Below are 5491 nucleotides of genomic sequence, written 5' to 3' on the forward strand. Positions count from 1 at the left end.
TCAATGTGACCAAGTGTCTGGTCACGGGATCATGCATTATGGTACGAGTAAAGTGACTTGCCGGTAACGAGATTAAACGAGGTATTGGGATACCGACGATCGAGTCTCGGGCAAGTAACGTACCGATTGACAAAGGGAATTGTATACGGGATTGATTGAATCCTCGACATCGTGGTTCATCCGATGAGATCATCAAGGAGCATGTGGGAGCCAACATGGGTATCCAGATCCCGCTGTTGGTTATTGACCGGAGAGGCGTCTCGGTCATGTCTGCATGTCTCCCGAACCCGTAGGGTCTACACACTTAAGGTTCGGTGACGCTAGGGTTGTTAGGAAGACTTGTATGTGATTACCGAATGTTGTTCGGAGTCCCGGATAAGATCCCGGACGTCACGAGGAGTTCCGGAATGGTCCGGAGGTGAAGATTTATATATATGGGAAGTTGTCATACGGTCACCGGAAAGGTTCGGGGGCATATTGGTATTGTACCGGGGCCACCGGAGGGGTTCCGGGGGTCCACCGGGAGGGGCCACCTCTCTCGGAGGGCCTCATGGGCCGTAGTGGGCAGGGAACCAGCCCCTGGAGGGCTGGGCGCATCCCCCCCTTGGGCCCATGCGCCTAGGGTTGGGGGGGGGGGGAAACCCTAGTGGGGGCGCCCCCCTTTCTTGGGGGGCAAGCCCCCTCCCCTTGGCCGCCCCCCCCCTCTAGATCTCATCTAGAGGGGGCCGGCCCCCTTCCCCCTTCCCCTATAAATAGAGGGGCAAGGGGAGGGCTGCACACAACATCCAAGGCGCAGCCCCTCCCCTCCCCAACACCTCTCCTCCTCCGATAAGAGCTTGGCGAAGCCCTGCCGGAGTACTGCCTCTCCACCACCACCACGCCGTCGTGCTGCTGCTGGAGCTTTCTTCCTCAACCTCTCCCTCCACCTTGCTGGATCAAGGCGCGGGATCACGACGTTCAGCACTAGGATCATCGGTGATTTGGATCACGACGAGTACGACTCCCTCAACCCCGTTCTCTTGAACGCTTCCGCTCGCGATCTACAAGGGTATGTAGATGCACTCCTGTATCTCGTTGCTAGATGAACTCATAGATAAATCTTGGTGAAATCGTAGATTTTTTTTTATTTTCTGCAACGTTCCCCAACAGTGGCATCATGAGCTAGGTCTATGCGTAGTTCTCTTTGCACGAGTAGAACACAAATCTGTTGTGGGCGTAGATGTTGTCAACTTTCTTGCCACTACTAGTCTTATTTTGCTTCAGCGGTATTGTGGGATAAAGCGGCCCGGACCGACCTTACACGTACGCTTACGTGAGACAGGTTCCACCGACTGACATGCACTAGTTGCATAAGGTGGCTAGCGGGTGTCTGTCTCTCCCACTGTAGTTAGAGCGGATTTGATGAAAAGGGTCCTTATGAAGGGTAAATAGAAGTTGACAAATCACGTTGTGGCTTTTACGTAGGTAAGAAAACGTTCTTGCTAGAACCCTATTGCAGCCACGTAAAAGATGCAACAACAATTAGAGGACGTCTAACTTGTTTTTGCAGCAATTGCTTTGTGATGTGATATGGCCAAAAGTTGTGATGAATGATGAATGATATATGTGATGTATGAGATCATGTTCTTGTAATAGGAATCACGACTTGCATGTCGATGAGTATGACAACCGGCAGGAGCCGTAGGAGTTGTCTTAATTATTGTATGACCTGCGTGTCAATGAATTAACGCCATGTAATTACTTTACTTTATTGCTAAACCGTTAGCCATAGTAGTAGAAGTAATAGTTGGCGAGAAACTTCATGGAGACACGATGATGGAGATCATGATGATGGAGATCATGGTGTCATGCCGGTGACAAAGATGATCATGGAGCCCCAAAGATGGAGATCAAAGGAGCTATATGATATTGGCCATATCATGTCACTACTATTTAATTGCATGTGATGTTTATTATGTTTATGCATCTTGTTTACTTAGAACGACGGTAGTAAATAAGATGATCCCTCATAATAATTTCAAGAAGGTGTTCCCCCTAACTGTGCGCCATTGCTAAAGTTCGTCGTTTCGAAGCACCACGTGATGATCGGGTGTGATAGATTCTTACGTTCACATACAACGGGTGTAAGACAGTTTTACACATGCAAAAACACTTAGGTTAACTTGACGAGCCTAGCATGTACAGACATGGCCTCGGAACACAGAGACCGAAAGGTCGAGTCGTATGTGTAGGACCTTGAGAAGAGGTGTCTAGAGGGGGGGGTGATTAGACACTAAGTACCAAAGTTGCAGTTTTTAAGTTTCTTTAAAGTTTGAGTGGAGTTTAGGCACAAGTTTAATATTCACAACATATAGCAAGCAAGCATGCAAAGAGTATATGAGCAGCGGAAAATAAAGCATGCAACTTGCAAGAATGTAAAGGGAAGGGATTGGAGGATTCAAACGCAATTTGGAGACACAGATGTTTTTGGCGTGGTTCCGATAGGTGGTGCTATCGTACATCCACGTTGATGGAGACTTCAACCCACGAAGGGTAACGGTTGCGCGAGTCCACGGAGGGCTCCACCCACGAAGGGTCCACGAAGAAGCAACCTTGTCTATCCCACCATGGCCGTCGCCCATGAAGGACTTGCCTCACTAGCGGTAGATCTTCACGAAGTAGGCGATCTCCTTGCCCTTACAAACTCCTTGGTTCAACTCCACAATCTTGTCGGAGGCTCCCAAGTGACACCTAGCCAATCTAGGAGACACCACTCTCCAAGAAGTAACAAATGGTGCATTGAAGATGAACTCCTTGCTCTTGTGCTTCAAATGATAGTTTCCCCAACACTCAACTCTCTCTCATAGGATTTGGATCTGGTGGAAAGAGGGTTTGAGTGGAAAGCAACTTGGGGAAGGCTAGAGATCAAGATTCATATGGTAGGAATGGAATATCTTGGCCTCAACACATGAGTAGGTAGTTCTCTCTCAGAAATAGGATGCTGGAAGTGTAGGTTCAGTCTGATGGCTCTCTTCACGAATGAAGAGGAGGTGGAGGGGTATATATAGCCTCCACACAAAATCTAACCGTTACACACAATCTACCAAACTCGGTGGGACCAAATCGTTAAACTCGGTCAGACCGATTTAGCAAATAATGTGACCGTTAGGGTTTTCGATGGGACCGGAATGCAACTCGGTGGGACCAATTCGGTTAGGGTTAGGGCATAACGCAATCTCGGTAAGACCGATTACACAAACTTGGTGGGACCGATTTTGGTAATAAGCTTTCCAGAGAGTTGGTCAGGCAAACTCGGTTTGACCGATTATCAAACTCGGTGGGACCGATTTTGATAATATGTTAACCAGAGAGTTTGCATTGTAATCTCGGTAGTACCGATTGCTCAAACTCGGTGAGACCGATTTTGATAATGGACATACACAGAGAGATTACAATCCCATCTCGGTGAGACCGAGATCCCTATCGGTGAGACCGATTTGCCTAGGGTTTGTGGCAGTGGCTAAGAGATCCAAACTCGGTGGCGCCGGATAGAAAGAATCACTGGGGCCGAGTTTGACTTTAGGTTTAGGACATATGTGTGGAAGTGGGAAAGTAGTTGAGGGTATTTGGAGCATATCACTAAGCACTTTGAAGCAAGAGGCTCATTAAGCAACACCTCATTCCTCCTTGATAGTATTGTCTTTTCTTATAGACTCAATGTGATCTTGGATCACTAAAATGTAAAATGAAGAGTCTTGGGCTTGAAGCTTGAGCCAATCCTTTGTCCTTAGCATCTTGAAGGAGTTCCCACATCCTTTAGTCCATGCCACTCCATTGTTGAACTTATCTAAAACATACTAGATAAAAGTGTTAGTCCAACAAGAGATATGTTGTCATTAATTACCAAAGCCACCTAGGGAGCACTTGTGCTTTCGTATGGAAGATACGATCAACATGGAGATGTTCATCGATGATGACTAGTCCGTCTCACGGCCTAGTCGACTCGGATCATGTAACACTTAGATGACTAGAGGGATGTCAAATCTGAGTGGGAGTTCATTAAATAATTTGATTAGATGAACTTAATTATCATGAACTTAGTCTAAAATCTTTGCAAAAATGTCTTGTAGATCAAATGGACAACGCTCATGTCAACATGAACTTCAACATGTTCCTAGAGAAAATCAAGCTGAAAGATGATGGCTGCAACTATACGGACTGGGTCCGGAACCTGAGGATCATCCTCATAGCTGCCAAGAAAGCATATGTCCTAGAAGGACCGCTAGGTGAAGCACCCATCCCAGAGAACCAAGATGTTATGAACGCTTGGCAGTCACGTGCTGATGATTACTCCCTCGTTCAGTGCGGCATGCTTTACAGCTTAGAACCGGGGCTCCAAAAGAGTTTTGAGCAACATGGAGCATATGAGATGTTCGAGGAGCTGAAAATGGTTTTCAAGCTCATGCCCGGGTCGAGAGATATGAAGTCTCCGACAAGTTCTATAGTTGTAAGATGGAGGAAAATAGTTCTGTCAGCGAGCACATACTCAAAATGTCTGGGTTGCACAACCGCCTGTCCCAGCTGGACATTAACCTCCCGGACGAGGCGGTCATTGACAGAATCCTTCAGTCGCTCCCACCGAGCTACAAGAGCTTTGTGATAAACTACAATATGCAGGGGATGGTGAAAACTATTTCTGAAGTATTTTCAATGCTGAAGTCAGCAGAGGTAGAAATCAAGAAGGAACATCAAGTGTTGATGGTCAATAAAACCACTAAGTTCAAGAAGGGCAAGGGTAAGAAGAACTTCAAAAAGGACGGCAAAGATGTTGCCGCGCCCGGTAAGCCAGTTGCCAGGAAGAAGTCAAAGAATGGACCCAAGCCTGAGACTGAGTGCTTTTATTGCAAAGAGAAGGGTCACTGGAAGCGGAACTGCCCCAAATACTTAGCGGACAAGAAGGCCGGCAACACTAAAGGTATATGTGATATACATGTAATTGATGTGTACCTTACCAGTACTCGTAGTAACTCCTGGGTATTTGATACCGGTGTCGTTGCTCATATTTGTAACTCACAGCAGGAGCTGCGAAATAAACAGAGACTGGCGACGGACAAGGTGACGATGCGCGTCGGGAATGGTTCCAAGGTCGATGTGATCGCCGTCGGCACTCTACCTCTACATTTACCTACGGGATTAGTTTTAAACCTCAATAATTGTTATTTATTGCCAAGTTTGAGCATGAACATTGTATCTGGATCTCGTTTAATACGAGATGGCTACTCATTTAAATCCAAGAATAATGGTTGTTCTATTTATATGAGAGATATGTTTTATGGTCATGCCCCGATGGTCAATGGTTTATTCTTAATGAATCTCGAATGTAATGTTACACATATTCATAGTGTGAATACCAAAAGATGTAAGGTTGATAACGATAGTCCCACATACTTGTGGCACTGCCGCCTTGGTCACATTGGTGTCAAGCGCATGAAGAAGCTCCATGCTGATGGAC

This window comes from Triticum dicoccoides, chromosome 1B (assembly GCF_002162155.2).
Source record: "Triticum dicoccoides isolate Atlit2015 ecotype Zavitan chromosome 1B, WEW_v2.0, whole genome shotgun sequence".
NCBI classification, from domain to species: Eukaryota; Viridiplantae; Streptophyta; class Magnoliopsida; order Poales; family Poaceae; genus Triticum; species Triticum dicoccoides.